The sequence below is a fragment of the Crinia signifera genome, chromosome 11, assembly GCF_055691185.1.
Source record: "Crinia signifera chromosome 11, ASM5569118v1, whole genome shotgun sequence".
In the NCBI taxonomy this organism is placed as follows: domain Eukaryota; kingdom Metazoa; phylum Chordata; class Amphibia; order Anura; family Myobatrachidae; genus Crinia; species Crinia signifera.
Genome location: NC_139227.1, coordinates 57567027 through 57585166, shown reverse-complemented (window position 1 = coordinate 57585166; position 18140 = coordinate 57567027). Strand labels below are relative to the sequence as shown.

Sequence of the window (18140 nt, the reverse complement as noted above, 5' to 3'; positions counted from 1 at the left end):
TGGATTGCTTAATGAGGACAGATTTCAACTGGAACAGATCATTGAGCCAGTCTTCCCTAGAGGTGTTGATGTGGGAGATGTCTGTTATTAATAGTGATTCCATGCATTACTGTAAGTTCGTTTGTCTATTGGATAATTCCTGGCTCAAGCTGAAGACAGGCGCGCTGTCTCTGCTATTTTCCGGGTTGGACATGATGCTGTGATTCTTTATCTATTATTAGGGTACAGTGTCACAGTCTAGGTCAGGTTGTTGCATGTAACAATCACTAGGTTACAATAATAGGTTACTATGACATAGGAATTTGTATATCGGTCTGTGCTGATCTCCCAGAAGGTGAGTTAAGGAGGCTCACCGTATTTGCACAGTCGGGAGGGGGGAGGGTTTTGGGGGTGATCGCACAAGACTTAAATATAAAGAGGACCCCTGTGTAACAATAGGATACGTATTTGTAGGGGTGTGCTACCTCAGGACAAGGTTTGTAGACATGTAAAGAAAGAGAAGAATGTCCTTTTGTTAGGTGCACCTCAAAGAATAAGACTTAAAATATAACTTTTAATGTTTTATTTGTAAAAAGGCTGCGAAAATTAAAACCACATAACAAACAAGGGTGGGTGTACACACATAAAAATGGGGTGGCAGGCAGGTGTTAGCTGACAGTATTAGTTTATTAGTGCTATGTGAGATAGCAGTGTGAAGGGCTCACGCGGTATGACCACTATAACGCTGTCAGGCGGAGATGAGTGTTACTCCGCTGTCAGGGTCTGGGTAGGTGCCCTTCTCATAGGTGACTCATTCTACATTATACACAGTATGATGTGCTATATCTGGTATAGACCTGCTGTTAATGCTGTGTTTATACTAATCACAGAACAATGCTGCAGCTATGACATCAAAGACTCATCCAGTGTGTCTACTCCGTATAAATGTCGGAGCGACCTCGACACCGGTGAGGCAATGTATAGTCAGCAGGTAATATAGATGATGGTATCTCTGGGGTTAATGATACACCCAGTATATGCTATAGGGGCATATGAGCCTCCAAAAAGATACCTCACTATATAGAGTGATAGAGATCCAAGGTAAGGCGTCTCTACTAATAGCACAACAGTGGGTAGAAGTCCTGATAAGGGCTATAGAGTCACCACACCGCTAACGCATCAATCAAAATACATTAGTATGAAAAATAATAAATCAGCTAAACAGGACTGCCTGCGCACCGCTAGCCGGCACGCGCTTCGCAGGTAAGCTTCCTCAGGGCCAACCTGCCTGAAGACTTGTGAGGGTTTAAGTACCTGATGTATAATTATGTGACCAATCACAGCGTCCCACGTTTGGTGCCAAAAAGACGCTGTTTAAACATAAGATCCAATCATCTTACAGTGTTTTACACACCCCTGTGGTGTCAGTTTGTGCCTTCTATGTGTCATCGCAGAGGCAGCCTATGGGGATACAGTATTTGCGGGTGTGTGGTCATGTGATCACATCACGTGATCACGTTATGACGCTCTAGCGTCTCCAACGTGTCCTCAATGGGGTTGTGTATCGCCGTTACCATGGTAGCGTGCCGTCCGGCAATGTGATCAGGCTGAGCCAGTAAGTATAGCGTGGGCGCGGTTTGAAACATAGTAGGTCCTCCTGAGCCAATGGTTATGGAGAGGGGTGTGTCCCCTCGGACCTGTCAGAATGTGAATGGCATTTCCGTGTTGCCTTATATGCGGCACCAATTTTGTATGTAAACAAAGGGAAGGTGACGTATTAACAAGTTGGACTCGTCTGGCTGACAGCGGGTGTCAGCTGTATATGAAACCATCTGTATTTATATCGCGCTTAGCTCAATTGTGTTTGGGTACCGTGTCCAGTGTGGCTAATTCTTACGGATTTAGTGACCAGTCTCGCATATATTTATATGCTGCGATTGAGCTGACACTAGTCAGATTCGCTTTTCCACATGGGATCGTCCATTATTGTAAGGATATTGTCAGACTCATCTGATGGGGTAATGTAACAGTAAGGTAAAGTGTCATACTTCATATGATTCTGCTGTGCAGAGAAAGAAGGGGAGAAGAAAAGGGGACATCGTGACCATGGTCGACATGTGTATTGAGTATGTGTCGACTTATATTCAAAGACGATGGTGGGAATATAAGTGTAAAGTGATGGTATGTATTAATCAAAACAAATAATAATTCGTTGTACCATGTGAAGGAGAGTACATAGATGCTTGATTAATGTGTCACGAGAGTTTATTCGAAGTGAACACAGCAAAAAGTGAAAAGCAAAAACAGCAAACAATAATAAGTGAAAAGGATGAATAAATTAACTCGTAAGAGTCTGGTGTGAGGGAGTGGTGGGATAAATTAATTGTGTAATATGATTACGTTATTATGACCTCACTGGTCGTGCATCCCTCATCGTGGGGTTGTACAGTGAACCTGTAAGGGTGATGGGATTGGGGTAGGGGGGATTGGAAAGAAGAAAAAATAGATAAAAGAGGGAGTAAGGATGTGGCGGATGACATCCCTGATGTGATTGGGACCCTGGCAACCTGAACTGGTGCTACAGGAATTGTAATGGGTAGCCATTTAATAAGTGTAAGCCCTAATCGTTATATAATCCTAATCAAGGGATTATATTCTGATCCCATATATGTGAAAAGGATGGTGGTGGAAAAAAGAGGACGAGGCGAGTGGGATGTTATCAATCTAGACCGGTGTCTCCAGAAACATATGATGTTTTGGGGTAATAAGTGTACGGTTGATCACATGGCTGGGTATGGTGAAGGTCACACTATGCCTGGTCTAGATTGAAGTTAAATCAGAGAATGTCTGGTCACTGAGAAAGGGTATAAGGTTGTATAACCATATGTCATTTGAGTGACCTTGGTCATAGATTGGTGTTATATAGATCTGGTTTTCTCCAATACACATAAATTGAGGTTCTTATATCAGGGATAGACGAGAAGTGTGGAAACAGGTTTCAAAGAAATGCAGAATAACTGTTCTCCTCATTTAAACCCCGGGTTTCACATTTTAGAAGTTCTGTGTCCAGGTCACCTCTCCTGATGCCCAGATCAACCTGCAACATACCATAGGCACGTAGGCCTACCGGTTGGCTTTGGTGATATTTGTGAAAATGTCTGGCAATAGGGGTTAGGACTTTCATTGCCCGCTTGTCTTTCTCGGCGTTCCTGATACTCGCAAGATGCTCCAAAATCCTTTTCTTCAGAGGTCTTTTTGTTTTGCCAATATAATGTTTATGGCACCATTGTCAAACCATCTGACAAAGGTGGAAATATAGTCCTTTGGTCGAGAACACTCTACATTGGTGAGCTCAATAAACAACTAGGAGACACCACATGTTACAAAAAATTAACATTCAACCCTACAGACAATTATCTGTCCCTGTACTCTAATATGATCAAAGAGGCAGCACACCAGGGCACCATAACGAAATCGCAGGCAGACTTCCTTCAAATAAAAGAGGTGAGAATTCCCACCCTCTATCTCCTCCCCAAAGTTCACAAAAATGAAAGAACACCACCCGGCCGACCCATAGTGTCCGGCATAGGCAGCATCACAGAGAGAGCCAGCCAGTTTGTAGATGCCCACTTAAGAGAGCATGTCCTAACCCTTCCATCTTATGTACGTGACACTATGGAGGTATTGAATAAACTCCAAGATGTTGTTGTCAGCAAAGACACTTGGATAATAACTTGCGACGTGGAGAGCTTGTACACGAGCATACATCACCAATACGGCCTGGAAGCAGTAAAATACTTCTTAAAAATGGGGAAAGATGATGATTTCCAAGACTTACTGATTAGACTATTATGATTTGTCTTGACGAAGAACTATTTCGTTTGTAACGAACAATTCTACCTCCAGGTACGGGGGACTGCGATGGGGAGCACTTGTGCCCCCACGTATGCGAACCTGTACCTGGGGTGGTGGGAGAGGGAAGTCGTCTTCAGCGATGCCAATGAAAAATACACAGACCACATACTGCTATGGGTGAGGTACATAGACGATCTCCTCATCCTATGGGAGGGAGACCAAGATCTGTTTGTGGAAATGATTGGCATCCTGAATAAGAACCATCTCAATTTACACCTTACATATGAAATGAGTAAAGAAGGAGTCAACTATCTAGACCTGCGTATCACCATTGAAGATGATGGTTCCCTCACAACGGATCTCTTCAGAAAAGAGACCGCAACAAACTCACTTCTGCACAGCACGAGCTCCCACTACCCACCAGTTATTAAAGGGCTTCCGAAGGGAGAATTCCTTAGGACAAAAAGGAACTGCTCTAAGAATGACACCTACAAGAAAAGAGCGAATGAATTGAGCAGACAGACAGGGGATACAGTAAGAGAAGTGTAAGAAAAGCCTTTAGGGACACTAAAAACTAAAAAGAGAACATCTTCTGGTACCCAAGAAACCAACCAGTACAGACACAGAAGACAACTCGGTACGCTTCATCGGCACATTTGGCGACAAGTGCAAAATATTCTTGATAAACACATCCATATTCTCAAGACAGATCCAGATCTAGCGGACATTCTGGATGACAGATTCCAGCTTAGTTGGCGAAGGAGCAGAAACCTCCAGGACATTCTGGTCCTAAGCCACCTGGACAAAATAAACAAACCCACACAACAGAGGACAGGCTCATTTAAATGCGGGTCCTGCAAAGCCTGTTCAACCATGGTTCCAAAACATGAGTACACAGACAAATACGGACAAACCAATAAGATCAAGCAGTACATCAACTGCAATACAATAGGAGTTGTGTATAATCTGGAGTGTCCATGCCATAAACATTATATTGGCAAAACAAAAAGACCTCTGAAGAAAAGGATTTTGGAGCATCTTGCGAGTATCAGGAACGCCGAGAAAGACAAGCGGGCAATGAAAGTCCTAACCCCTATTGCCAGACATTTTCACAAATATCACCAAAGCCAACCGGTAGGCCTATGTGCCTATGGTATGTTGCAGGTTGATCTGGGCATCAGGAGAGGTGACCTGGACACAGAACTTCTAAAACGAGAAACCCGGATGATTTTTATGATGGATACTATGGTACCCAGGGGTTTAAATGAGGAGAACAGTTATTCTGCATTTCTTTGAAACCTGTTTCCACACTTCTCGTCTATCCCTGATATAAGAACCTCAATTTATGTGTATTGGAGAAAACCAGATCTATATAACACCAATCTATGACCAAGGTCACTCAAATGACATATGGTTATACAACCTCTTACCCTTTCTCAGTGACCAGACACTCTCTGATTTAACTTCAATCTAGACCAGGCATAGTGTGACCTTCACCATACCCAGCCATGTGATCAACCGTACACTTATTACCCCAAAACATCATATGTTTCTGGAGACACCGGTCTAGATTGATAACATCCCACTCGCCTCGTCCTCTTTTTTCCACCACCATTTTTTTCACATATATGGGATCAGAATATAATCCCTTGATTAGGATTATATAACGATTAGGGTTTACACTTATTAAATGGCTACCCATTACAATTCCTGTAGCACCAGTTCAGATTGCCAGGGTCCCAATCACATCAGGGATGTCATCCGCCACATCCTTACTCCCTCTTTTATCTATTTTTTTTTCTTTCCAATCCCCCCTACCCCAATCCCATCACCCTTACAGGTTCACTGTACAACCCCACGATGAGGGATGCACGACCAGTGAGGTCATAATAACGTAATCATATTACACAATTAATTTATCCCACCACTCCCTCACACCAGACTCTTATGAGTTAATTTATTCATCCTTTTCACTTATTATTGTTTGCTGTTTTTGCTTTTCACTTTTTGCTGTGTTCACTTCGAATAAACTCTCGTGACACATTAATCAAGCACCTATGTACTCTCCTTCACATGGTACAACGAATTATTATTTGTTTTGATTAATACATACCATCACTTTACACTTATATTCCCACCATCGTCTTTGAATATAAGTCGACACATAATTCAATACACATGTCGACCATGGTCACGATGTCCCCTTTTCTTCTCCCCTTCTTTCTCTGCATAGCAGAATCATATGAAGTATGACACTTTACCTTACTGTTACATTATCCCATCAGATGAGTCTGACAATATCCTTACAATAATGGACGATCCTATGTGGAAAAGCGAATCTGACTAGTGTCAGCTCAATCGCAGCATATAAATATATGCGAGACTGGTCACTAAATCCGTAAGAACTAGCCACACTGGATACGGTACCCAAACACAATTGAGCTAAGCGCGATATAAATACAGATGGTTTCATATACAGCTGACACCCGCTGTCAGCCAGACGAGTCCAACTTGTTAATACGTCACCTTCCCTTTGTTTACATACAAAATTGGTGCCGCATCCAAGGCAACACGGAAATGCCATTCACATTCTGACAGGTCCGAGGGGACACGACCCTCTCCATAACCATTGGCTCAGGAGAACCTACTATGTTTCAAACCGTGCCCACGCTATACTTACTGGCTCAGCCTGATCACATTGCCGGACGCGCGCTACCATGGTAACGGCGATACACAACCCCATTGAGGACACGTTGGAGACGCTAGAGCGTCATGACGTGATCACGTGATGTGATCACATGACCACACACCCGTGAATACTGTATCCCCATAGGCTGCCTCTGCGATGACACATAGAAGGCACAAACTGACACCACAGGGGTGTGTAAAACACTGTAAGATGATTGGATCTTATGTTTAAACAGCGTCTTTTTGGCGCCAAACGGGGGACGCTGTGATTGGTCACATAATTATACATCAGGTACTTAAACCCTCACAAGTCTTCAGGCAGGTTGGCCCTGAGGAAGCTTAACTGCGAAGCGCGTGCCGGCTAGCGGTGCACAGGCAGTCCTGTTTAGCTGATTTATTATTTTTCATACTAATGTATTTTGATTGATGCCTTAGCGGTGTGGTGACTATAGCCCTTATCAGGGCTTCTACCCATTGTTGTGCTATTAGTAGAGATGCCTTACCTTGGATCTTTATCGCTCTATATAGTGAGGTATCTTTTTGGAGGCTCATATGCCCCTATAGCATATACTGGGTGTATCATTAACCCCAGAGATACCAACATCTATATTACCTGCTGACTATACATTGCCTCACCGGTGTCGAGGTCGCTCCGACATTTATACGGAGTAGACACACTGGATGAGTCTTTGATGTCATAGCTGCAGCATTGTTCTGTGATTAGTATAAACACAGCATTAACAGCAGGTCTATACCAGATATAGCACATCATACTGTGTATAATGTAGAATGAGTCACCTACGAGAAGGGCACCTACCCAGACCCTGACAGCGGAGTAACACTCATCTCCGCCTGACAGCATTATAGTGGTCATACCGCGTGAGCCCTTCACACTGCTATCTCACATAGCACTAATAAACTAATACTGTCAGCTAACACCTGCCTGCCACCCCATTTTTATGTGTGTATACCCACCCTTGTTTGTTATGTGGTTTTAATTTTTCGCAGCCTTTTTACAAATAAAACATTAAAAGTTATATTTTAAGTCTTATTCTTTGAGGTGCACCTAACAAAAGGACATTCTTCTCTTTCTTTACATGCCTTCCAGTTTACCTCCTGAAGGGAGGTTGAGTGGAGGTATTTTAGTGTTTGTTGACAGTGTTTCAAGACCACAGAACACTCTGGAAGTGAGGGCACCTCAGCCTTCCAGGCCGCCATCGCTCTACCCCACTTTTTCTCTCCAGATGTGACCATTGCCTCCTTATAATAGTAACGTAGTCTATATACGCCAGTATGAGCCAGTGTCATAATATTATTAATTGGGTCAGTCTCCGTGCCCTCCGGACCAGCCGGCGGCAGAGATTGAATCAAGTGTCTGATTTGCAAAAACATATAAAAATGAGTGTGCAATAACTTATGTTTTTCTTTCAGATCTGCAAAAGATCGGAGGTGACCTCCCGAAACATATACATCTCTAATCGCCGACAAGCCCATTTCCTTCCAAATAAAAAAACTGGGGGTTATCCAATGGCGGGGCAAACCGGGGATTTCCCAAGAATGTGATGAAGTGAGAGACTAGGACCTTCCCAATTTTTTATTGGCCTTATACGTATCTCTGAATAAAATATTATTAATAATGTCTGGTTTAATTATTCCCTTGGGGGTATGTATAAATGCCGCCAATGAGTAGGGAGCAAACAATGCTTCTTCTATAGCACAATTCGTGAATATAGAGTGTCTCCAAAACCAATCTGTTATGTACCGAAAGCTAACTACTTTGCTAAATATTGAAGCATCAGGGATGCTGAGACCTCCCTCAGATCTAGGGAGTTGTAACTTTGCATATGCTACCTTCGGTTTTTTGTCTGCCCATAAAAATTTAGAGAAGATAGTGTTGACTATGGAGCAGTCATGCCTGGAAAGGGATAATGGGATCATTTGCAGTAGATATGCTAATTTAGGGAACGCAATGCTTTTAATAACCCGACCCAACGTTGAAAGGGGAAGAGTGGTCCATCTATGGAGGAGGGCGGAAATCTCCGCTATCACCGGGTGAAAATATACCGAATTAATTTCCGCTATAGATGGAGGTATGCAAACACCTAAATATTTCATTGAATGTTTCACTTTAGGAAACTGAGATAGGGGGAGTTTATGGGGAGTGCTCTATTGCGCCCTGTGAGGATCATTAACTCAGATTTGGTATAGTTGACTCTAAAACCGGAAAAAGAGCCAAATTGCTCTATTAAAGATATTATTTCAGGGATAGCAACAGTTGGGTTCGAGGCGAAGAGCAACATATCGTCAGCGAAGAGTGCCAATTTGGCCTCCTCTCCGCCTATCTTAATGCCAGTATATATTGTGTATACCCTCGGGGCTATGACCAGAGGCTCCAGAGCTAGAGCAAAAAACGGACATCCCTGTCTAGTGCCCCATTGTGTGTAGAATGGTTGGGAGAGGAACCTGTTATTAAGTACTCGAGTGGCTGGATTAGTATATAATAGTTGAAGAAGTGTGATAAATTGGGGAGGGATACCAAACCTGAACAACGTCTCAAACACATGGTCCCATGTAATCAAGTCAAAAGCTTTCTCCGCGTCCAGGGAGAGAACAATATTCTGCTCCATTGTAGTGTGAATTTTGAGCCATTCCATGACTGCTAGAAGTTTGCGGATATTGACTACTGACTGGCATCCCCATATAAACCCAGACTGGTCTGGGTGTACTAAGTGTGGGAGTATTCATTTTAACCTATCAGAAAGGATTTTTGTGAATAATTTGTAGTCTGTGTTCAAAAATGATATAGGTCTATATGAGCTTGGATTTTCTGGATCTCTACCGGGCTTTGGTAAAATATGAAGGTACTTGTTTCCTAGCATGGCGCCCACTACGTTAATTGCATAGAGGGCTATTCTGCATAAAAAAATTGCATGACATTTTAGTGGCATGCGATGCGATTTTTTAAATTAATTTATTCATGTCCCCAGGCCATCTCATCCCATCTCATCGCATGCCATTTTAGTGGCATGCAATGCGATACGATTTTTGAGTTAATTTATTCACTGCTCTTATGTCCCCAGGCCCATCTCATCGCATGGCATCGCACCTCCTGCAAGGTGCACCTCCACGCTTTGGGCTCGGTTGCACGGATCCGATACGTAATCCCGGCGGTCGGGATCCCGGCGGTCGGAATCCAGACACTGGAATCCCGACCACCGAAATCCCGACATGGGGGGGACATTGATCCCCCCCCTTGCGGGCTCGCTGCGCTCGCCACGCAGCGGGCCCGGTGCCTCGCTACGCTCGGCACGCTATTTTATTCTCCCTCTATGGGTGTCGTGGACACCCACGGAGGGAGAAAGTTTCGGGATTTCGGCGGTCGGGATTCCAGTTCGGGATTTTGAACGCCGGGATCCCGACCGCCGGCAAATTGACCGCATCCCGGTTGCACGCTATGCACGCCACACTATATAAAATCAATTCCACGCAGACGTGGATAGTGGGGCAATGAAAAAGTCGAATGACGCGTTCCGCTGCGCTCTCCACGCTTCGGGGTGGCGTGGATAGTGGGAGGGTGCGTTAAACCTATTTTTGGAACATACAATCATATTATTGTATTCCTAATGTCATGGCATCGCACACCCTATAAGATCGCATACGATTTTGCGGGACAGGCGATGCGATGCCTTGCGATATAGTGGGGTAGAATGGACATAGAAAAAATTACATTAAAAAAAAATTCACATCGCATTGCATCGCATCGCGTGCCGTTATAAAGGACCATGCGATGCGATTTCCCTCCGGTGCCGTAAGTAGGAAATTTAGGCACCGTGCTAGGAAACAAGCACCAATACAAATAACCGCTGAATTAAAATAGGTAGGGGTGGCCTTTCCAGACATGACTGCATTAAACAATGCCGCCAATGGGGGACCTAAGGTAATACCATAGGGTCAATATTAAACCTTATACTGAGGATATGTGTTAATATAAAGGGTAATTCAACCCACAATTACATCCAATTCACTCCACAGTATATCATAAGGATTGAGTGGTCACAAGATACCTAGTGACTGACCAATGACCACACTTTAGTGATTTATTTCCACTTACAGTGATAATAGAATCCTTTCCACATAGTAATTGACTTGAGAGATCTCATACTATTAAAGGAACAATTATAACTGACTCCTGTTTCTTTTTCGCGGTACAGCAACATAGCCAATAAGTCATTTGACCCAAAGAATTAAGACATTTTGGAGACGGACCGCTCTATTTTAATATTTTTGATCACTTAATACACCTTTTTTCACTTTATTTTAATATTTCGCAGTTCTTAACAGCAGAATAAATAAAAGTTAAGTTTTAAAATTTTCTTGGGACACTGGAAATACAAAATATGGAACATATGTTGATAAAATTTACATATGTCAGTCCAGAGTGCCCCTTGTAGGAATTCTTGTTTCTTTCGTTGTTTGTACATTTATACCAATTCCTGGGTAGCACCTCCCTATATATCAATACCCGAATTTTGGGTGATAGAATTAATAGGGTGACTGATTGAAATATACATGATTGTGCGGATTAAATTTTCTCGCTCTCTAAGGGACCTAATTTGGGGGCCAATATTTTGAAATATTCGTTATTGAACCCATCCGGCCCTGGGGATTTTCCTGTTTTGAGCCCAGTTATAGTACTTTGGACTTCTTCAGACGAAATTGGGGAAACTAAAAAATCTTTTCTGCAATCTGTAAGACCAGGTATTTTAAGTCTGGCCCAGAACCTTTCCTTTGTACTCGAGTGGCTGGATTAGTATATAATAGTTGAAGGGGGCTGAGTAAAGGGTGGAATAAAAGTGTTATTCCACCCTTTACTCAGCCACTAAGGGGGCTGAGTAAAGGGTGGAATAAAAGTCAAAAAATACTTTGGCAATATCAGCATTAGTCTTCTTTAAGGTTCCATCCGCATCCCGAATTGTTTTCACAATAGTAGGGGGACGTCGTCCTGTTAGTAAATGGGATAACATTCTCCCAGCTTTGTTCCTGAAGCAATGGAATTTGCTGTTTGGTACTTGTGTACTAGCACGGCGCCCCGATAATTAGTCGCGCGATGCGATGTGATTTTAACGGATATATGATATTAAATTGTATAAGCACCTTTATGGGTGCTTTTAAGCACCCTAATGGGTGCTTACAATGCTTAAATGCACCCCCACGAGTATCAAGGTGAACCCGAAGCGTGGCGAGCGCAGCGAGCCCGCGAGGGGCGGCGGTACGCGTCCTATGACCTTTTCATACCCCCACTATCCACGTCGGCATGGAGTTGATTTTATAAAGTGGATAGGGGGGTATGAAAAGGTCGTAGGATGCGTACCGCCGCCCCTCACGGGCTCGCTACGCTCGCCGCGCTTCGGGTTCACGTTTATACTGGGGGGGTGGCGTGGGGTTGCATTTAAGCATTGTAAGCACCCTTTAGGGTGCTTATACAATTTATAATCGCATCCCATCGCATTGTATGGCATTGTATGCCATATACAATGGCATACAATTTTAAAATTGTATGCCATTGTCCAACATCGGCCGATATCGCGTCACATCGTATCGCATCGCATGCGATATGGTCTGCGATGCGATGGGCGCCGTCCTAGTACACAAGTACCTGCTGTTTTTATGAAAACTGAATTTAGCCTCTATGCCAGTTAGGATATTGTCAAATGTCGTCTTATCCCTATAATAAGAGGTCTTAGTAGCCTCAGTCGGGTTATTTTTAAAATTAGGAAAGGATTGGGTCAACCTAGATTGTGCCTCCAAATTTTTTTTATCAAGATCCTTATCTCTTTTTTTGCAATAAGATATTATAATGCCTCACAGAATGGCTTTAGATGTCTGCCAGAATAACAAAGGATCTTCTGTTTCAGTTTCTGAATTATGGTGTTCATAGTCCATCCATGCCGCCTCCAGCATGGCGAAAACTGGATAGAGTTTACAAGATTAGCTGGAAATCGCCATTGGCGAATAGGTCCTTTATCAACCTGGGCGGCCAATTGTAGCCAGCACAGGGCATGATCAGGTATGCTAATTGTCTCAATCTTAGTGCCTGTATGTACAGGTTAAATGGTATCTAGGCGTCTCTGGGGAAACTTTGGCAATATCAGCATTAGTCTTCTTTAAGGTTCCATCCGCATCCCGAATGGTTTTCACAATTGTAGGGGGACGTCGTCCTGTTAGGGGGACGTTGATGACTGTGGCACCCAGATACTGTGTAACTTGTACATACAGGGAATATATACCAGCTATACACAGGGCAGGTGACACCCAGATACTATGTTACCTGTACATACAGGGAATATACACCAGTTATACACAGGGACAGGTGACACCCAAATATTATGTAACCTGTACATATAGGGATATATACCTGTACATATAGGGATATATACCAGCTGTACACAGGGAGAGGTGACACCCAAATGCTATGTAACCTGTACATACGGGGAATATATACCAGCTATACACAGGGACAGGTGACTGTGGCACCCAGATACTGTGTAACCTGTACATGCAGGGAATATACACCAGCTATACACAGGGACAGGTGACACCCAGATATTATGTAACCTGTACATACAGGGAATCTGTACAAGCTATACACAGGGACAGATGACACTCAGATACTATGTAACCTGTACATACAGGGATATATACTAGCTATACACAGGGACAGGTGACACCCAGATACTATGTAACCTGTACATACAGGGAAATATACCAGCTATACACAGGGACAGGTGACAGTGACACTCAGATAATATGTAACCAAAACATACAGGGATGTATACCAGCTATAAACAGGGACAGGTGACACCTACATAATATGTAACCTGTACATACAGGGATGTATACAAGCTATATACAGGGACAGATGACACCAGATACTATGTAACATGTGCATATAGGGATATATACCAGCTATACACAGGGAGAGGTGAAACCCAGATGCTATGAAACCTGTACATACGGGGAATATATACCAGCTATACACAGGGACAGGTGACAGTGGCACCCAGATACTGTGTAACTCACAGGTCTTCAACCTGTGGCCCTCCAGATTTTGTGAAACTACATGTCCCAGCATGCCCTGACAGTTTTGGCATGCTCCTATAGGAAAAAATGTGGCAATGCATGTTGGAACATGTAGTTTCACAACATCTGGAGGGCCATAGGTTGAAGACCCATGGTGTAACCTGTACATACAGGGAATATATACCAGCTATACACAGGGCAGGTGACACCCAGATACTATGTAACCTGTACATACAGGGAATATATACCAGCTATACACAGGGACAGGTGACACCCAGATATTATGTAACCCAGAGGCAGAACTCTGGGAGGCAATGGAGTCATCTGCCGCCGGGGAGGTTAGGAGCGGTCGTTTCCCAGACGCAGTGGGCAGGAAGACAACAGATGAGCGGAAGAACCGCAGTACATGCAAAGATTCTCACGACGTCTACGGGATTTTTCTTCAAAGGAAAGCCGAGAGCCGTTGATCTGCATGGGTTCGTCTGGTGGTGTGGTTGTGGAGGACCCAGGTCTAGGAACAGGAACAGCGTTGGTGGTGAGACGAGGGCGGAGACGGTCGGAGCGATTTCTCTCTAGTTGACGCTCCTGCATCCGTAGATCTACTTTGTTGCACAAGGAGAGGAGTTCAGCCAAAGTAGCAGGACAGTCATGGGTAGTTAATTCGTCCTTGATACGACCTGCCAGCCCATTCCAGAAGGCGGAGACGAGAGCCTCTTCGTTCCAGAGTCTGGAATTGCACAGCATATTGTCCCACTGAGCGACTACCCTGGCGAATTCTCAGGATCTCAGTAGCGGCAGACGACACTCTGCCAGGTTCGTCGAAGATGTGACGGAAAGAGGTAATAAAAGCTTCATAGTCATTGAGCAGGGGATCAGCACGTTCCCAGAGAGGGGACACCCAGTCCAAAGCTGACCCTGCTAGGAGAGACACAATATAAGCCACCTTTGCCTTGGAAGTAGGAAAGTGAGAAGACTGTAAGGTGAAATGCACATCGCATTGGTTCAGAAACCCACGGCATCCTTTCGGAGAACCATCATATTTGCTGGGGGTTGGTAATTGCATGTGATGAGGAACTATTGGTCCAGGTGTAGGAATAGGAACTGGAACCTCTGGAGCTGGAGCCACAGAAACTGAGGGAGCCGCCTGGGGCGGAGCCAAGACCTGAAGGAATTGAGCCACTTGACGTTGGGTAGCCTCCACTTGTTCCAGACGAGCCATGATGCTGTGAAGTGCGTCCGCCATGGAAGCCTGTTCTTCACCCGACTCCATCGGGTCAGTACAAACTGTCACAACTGAAGGGCTGGATGAAGTCGTGTGGTGTGTAGCAACCGGAGACGGACCAGAGGAGGAAGGATTAAATCGTGCAGGTTTAATAATAGAATTCATAAATAGAACAATACACGCTTGAATACTTTAAGTGGCAGTTTAGCAGTAATAAGAATTGAGCCGGCACGGCACTTTGTAAAGAAGAAAAAGTTAATTTAAACAATGACAGTTCGAGCACTGCGGACTGCAGGCTGGGGTCTTGGGAAATGAAGAAATCCGGAAAGAGAATGTACTTGATGGTAATGAGGGATCCTTGAAGACTGAAAGAAGATGGATGATGACAGAAGAATGGGAATTTGCTTGTAAGCAGACGACTTGAAGAACTTAGGCCAGGAAGCTCAGGGATGCAGGCAGAGACCAGACTGTGGAGAGATCTGGCAGCGATGGGGTTAAGCTGAATCGAGACCAACACAGAGCACTGAAGCAAGGCACCAAGTCAGGAGAGGTGAGTCAGAGAGCCGGAGTCAGCTGGGAGCTGTGAACGCCTCTGGAGACTCTTTGTACTGACACTGAACAGGCCTAGGCAGATCCCCTATATCCCTAGAGGGCGGCTGCCATTGGCTGTCAGGTCAGTATGGGCGGAAACCTAAGACAAGGACCAATCTGCTATTTGCCCTTAATCAAGATGGCGGCGCCGGCCTCCCGGCGCCCCTACAGCACATACCGCTACACTTGCTGGCGTCCCACGCTGCCTGCTGCCCACCAGACTGCCGCTGCCTGCTGCCGCTGACCTGGAGACCACTACACGCTAGCCGACGGCGGGCGCGAATGGGTGAGTAGTAAGCCCGCCGCGCACCGCCGCGGCTGCGTGTGACAGGTGGAAGATGATATATTTTTCTCTCATATTACCATCAGTACCCAGATGTTATTTTTTTTACGCTTTATCGATGACTTGTTCATCATATGGACTGGGGATGCAGATTCTTTTAAAAATCTGATTGATGCACATAATTCATCTAACAGTCCTGTGAAATTCACCATGAACATGGACCAATTCTCTACTAATTTCTTGGATGTAGCCATCAAATGTGTTAACTCTGACATACAGACTACTGTGTACATCAAATCAACTGATAGGAACTCTTTCTTACATAGATCCAGTTGTCATCCTGAAAAATTGAAGCTAGGTCTACCTTTCTCACAAATGATCAGGACCTGTAGGATTAATGATAATATTGATAATGCAGCTAAACAGGTAGATGATCTGATCATTAAATTTCAAGATCGGGGATATGACAAAAAATCCCTTATGAAAAATAGAGATAAAGCACTCACTAGGCCCCGCCAGGACCTTTTAATAAAACGTATTAAAGAACCCTTGACCTATAAAATGCCATATGTTAGCAGGTTTAATTCATCATCTAATGACATTACCAATGTAGTTAAAGAGAACTGGCCATTAGTTTCTAGTGACCCGGCACTACATCTGAGTGATTATAATATCATGCCCTGCTACAAAAGTAATAAAAACTTAAGGGATCATTTGGTCAAAGCAGACGTGACAGGTCTAGGCAAAATTAGAAAAGAACATTTTTTATCACAACCTAAAATGGGCTGCATTAGATGTGCTTGTGCCACATGTAAATACATGATACCTGGCGACTCTTTCTATCACCCGCATTCGGGTAAATTATATAAGATCAGACATCGCCTGGATTGTAAATCTACTCATGTCATTTATCAGATTCTGTGCCCTTGTGGCTTGTCTTACATTGGCAAAACCCAGTGTAAGTTCAAGGAAAGAATGGCGGCCCACAGGTCTGCCATATGTGCTGCCATTGAGACTGGCACAAGTGAGCAACCTGTGGCTCGCCATTTTGCAGAGAACAAACATGCAATTTCCTGTATCAAATATAGAATGGTTGACCATATCCTACCCATGAGAAGGGGTGGTGATAGAAATTTAGCATTAATCCGCAAAGAAAATTTTTGGATACACCAATTGGACGTTATTAGCCCGAAAGGGTTATATGAAAACATCTCGCCTGCTTGCTTTTTATAAAGTTCACATTGCATTGTATCCATAGAGTGCTAATTACATACCGGTCTTTAATATGTATTGTAATATTGTGTTTTATTGTACTATGATTGCAGCATATTGTATATTACATTGCTTCTTTTCTGTTCTTCCCCCTAGTGCTACATTTGCGCATGTCTTTGCATGGTGATGGTGTTACTATACACTTTGGTCTCTAGCGCCTGTGAGCGCAGTGACGTCACACGTTCATCGCCGAGCCCCGACGTGAAGCCCCGCCCCTTGATGTAGTGGCTGGAGGCGGAGACGGGTTCCGGCGTCTGTTTGCACATGGGTGATTCTCCTTATTTAAGGTGAGCGATTTTAATGTTTATACTTATCCTGAAGACGCTAATAAAGTTAGCGAAACGTTGATGTACTACAGACTACAGCTTCTGATTATTGATGTGACGTGAGTGCCGCTATCCCGCAACCCAACCCCTAAATATGTATATAAATATATATATATATATATATATCCAAGGTGTGGGTAGCACTCGCTAGTCCAGTCCATTCATGCTGGGGTGTTACACTCAAGAATCCATTTGTATGGAGACTGTTATAAACGTGGGTACATAATGAGGCCACTCTCCAGATTGAAGATACTTTTTAAAATTGCATTTTATTTCTCAATCCCGCTGCCACATTTGGTCAAAGTTTTGGCTCAAATCCGAGCCTTTTTCAAGACTTGTAGACAGCTTAATACATGAAACTTAAGTGCCAACACACCTATACCAAAATACAAGAGAATAAAAGAAAACATGCATCAGCATATCAGGATGAATAAACAAAGACTCATATAGTACAATGCCATTATATCTCAATCAAGAAAAGTGCGCGGGTATTAAATATTACCCGCCCCAGATTTTACCATATATTCAACAATGGTGATAAAAACACCAGACATAGATGCATACTTCATGACATCCAATATGAAGTGCACGCCATCCTGCACATGGTGTGCCGGCTTGCAGGCTTTTATTCCTGATATGGGTATCCAGGCAGTTGAGGATAAATTGCTGAAGGGACCCTATAGCGGCCCCCCAGTTGGGTTCATGCTCAAACTTTTGGGCATGGTCCTACGTAGTAATCACTTTCTCTATCAGGGTGATTACTACATCCAGAACTTGGGGACCGCTATGGGGTCAAATTTAGCGCCAGCTTATTCTAATATATTAGTGCTCATTCTAGCACCCG

At 43.9% G+C, this 18140-nt stretch overlaps 1 long non-coding RNA gene across 1 annotated transcript in view; it reads left to right on the top strand.

Annotated features, from left to right (window-relative positions):
- LOC146045951 (uncharacterized) overlaps positions 1–8090 on the top strand; it is a 221064-nt gene extending 212974 nt beyond the window's left edge. The window contains exon 4 of the long non-coding RNA XR_014465692.1: positions 7954–8090. This is a non-coding gene — a long non-coding RNA (uncharacterized LOC146045951). The remainder of the gene's footprint in view (positions 1–7953) is intronic.
- The last annotated feature ends 10050 nt before the right edge of the window (positions 8091–18140 follow it).